Below are 2500 nucleotides of genomic sequence, written 5' to 3'. Positions count from 1 at the left end.
GACAAAAGCCCCACTTGGGTGCCGAAGCGAACGCGCCAACACGTCCGCACAGCTGCGATACAAACCACCTGCGAGAACCGCAGAGGCGACCGAGCAGCAGACGGCGTCGCGGCGCCGAGCGCCGGGCGGCGGCGCATCCTCAGCGCACACAGTCCTCAATCGGACCAGCACACTGCAGATGTCCACCGCGCTTCGCACCGGGCCCGCGAGGACCTACTTTGGCCGCACGGCGCCGCGTGCAGGGTGCGCCGGCGCGCAGCTGCGCCGCCTGCCGCCTCCGTCGGCCGGCGCGCCTGCCACTGGCCGCCCCCACCAGCCGGCTGTAGCGCGTGCGCCCACGCACCGCGCGGCCAGCACGCCGGGAGGCCCCCCCTCACCGGCCGGGGACGGTCCCACCCAGCCACCGCCGCGTATCGCTTCACACCCACATGCCATTCACGTTCGTGGGCATGGTGGGTATCGCTGAAACAACCGGTTGGTAGCTCAACCGATCGTCGCCATCACTGATTCACCTCTAGCGAGAACAACCGCACCACAACGGTTTACCAGTTGTTCATTTGCGTAACGTCACCAGCAAACGTAGACGTCCATCGCCATTTGCAAATTCAACGATTGTTGCATGCCTGTGTCAGGTGTCACGACACACTATGTCTGCCCACATACACGCAACAACATGTGCACGCTTCGCGAACACGTGGAAGGTGGCCCCCGTACGTATGCGATGTCCATTGCGCGAACGACTGTCAACCGGCCTCTGTCGCATGTCGCAGATGTGGAACGCAGTGCACCATGCTATCACGGTGAGTGAGAAGAGACGACTACGTCTGACAACACGCGCCACTACATCAACAGACGGCTCATGCTGATCGCCATCCACGGCATACCATACTGCAATCCAGCTCTTATAGGGAGACGACACGTAGCTGAGTGCACAATATTTGGACCGTATGGTTCGCCGTTGTTGGCGCAGTCGTGGTACGGTCACACATGTACCACGATGTATCATTCAGTACATGAGGACCAATGTGCAGTACAGTGTGTGATTTGGACGTACAACATCAGCGGACAGTTGACACAAGCCGTACCACAACGTAGGCTGTGCTTCGCCATGCGAATGCCAATGAACAACTGCGAAGGGCATTGAGCATGTACGTCCTGCTGCCATCCGCATTACAGTGTATAGCTGCAAGGTGTTTAACATGAAGCGATACTCTGGGGACCGGGCAGTGCGGGTAGCAAACTATATTGCGGGGGTTGCAGTTAGGCAACACTACACTAATTTAACGCGTCGTATGACAATTACAGAGCAGGTTAAGGCCCAACGTGTGTTGGGTTAAGGCCCAACGTGTGTTGGGTTAAGGCCCAACGTGTGTTGGGTTAAGGCCCAACGTGTGTTGGGTTAAGGCCCAACGTGTGTTGGGTTAAGGCCCAACGTGTGTTGGGTTAAGGCCCAACGTGTGTTGGGTTAAGGCCCAACGTGTGTTGGGTTAAGGCCCAACGTGTGTTGGGTTAAGGCCCAACGTGTGTTGGGTTAAGGCCCAACGTGTGTTGGGTTAAGGCCCAACGTGTGTTGGGTTAAGGCCCAACGTGTGTTGGGTTAAGGCCCAACGTGTGTTGGGTTAAGGCCCAACGTGTGTTGGGTTAAGGCCCAACGTGTGTTGGGTTAAGGCCCAACGTGTGTTGGGTTAAGGCCCAACGTGTGTTGGGTTAAGGCCCAACGTGTGTTGGGTTAAGGCCCAACGTGTGTTGGGTTAAGGCCCAACGTGTGTTGGGTTAAGGCCCAACGTGTGTTGGGTTAAGGCCCAACGTGTGTTGGGTTAAGGCCCAACGCGGGTTGGGTTAAGGCCCAACGCGGGTTAGGTTAAGGCGCAACGCGGGTTAGGTTAAGGCGCAACGCGGGTTAGGTTAAGGCGCAACGCGGGTTAGGTTAAGGCGCAACGCGGGTTAGGTTAAGGCGCAACGCGGGTTACGTTAAGGCGCAACGCGGGTTACGTTAAGGCGCAACGCGGGTTACGTTAAGGCGCAACGCGGGTTACGTTAAGGCGCAACGCGGGTTACGTTAAGGCGCAATATAGGTTAGGTTAAGGCGCAATATAGGTTAGGTTAAGGCGCAATATAGGTTAGGTTAAGGCGCAATACGGGTTAGGTTAAGGCGCAATACGGGTTAGGTTAAGGCGCAATACGGGTTAGGTTAAGGCGCAATACGGGTTAGGTTAAGGCACAATACGGGTTAGGTTAAGGCACAATACGGGTTAGGTTAAGGCACAATACGGGTTAGGTTAAGGCACAATACGGGTTAGGTTAAGGCACAATACGGGTTAGGTTAAGGCACAATACGGGTTAGGTTAAGGCACAATACGGGTTAGGTTAAGGCACAATACGGGTTAGGTTAAGGCACAATACGGGTTAGGTTAAGGCACAATACGGGTTAGGTTAAGGCACAATACGGGTTAGGTTAAGGCACAATACGGGTTAGGTTAAGGCACAATACGGGTTAGGT

Source organism: Schistocerca americana, unplaced genomic scaffold (genome assembly GCF_021461395.2).
Source record: "Schistocerca americana isolate TAMUIC-IGC-003095 unplaced genomic scaffold, iqSchAmer2.1 HiC_scaffold_409, whole genome shotgun sequence".
Lineage (NCBI taxonomy): Eukaryota > Metazoa > Arthropoda > Insecta > Orthoptera > Acrididae > Schistocerca > Schistocerca americana.
This window is presented reverse-complemented; position numbering follows the sequence as displayed.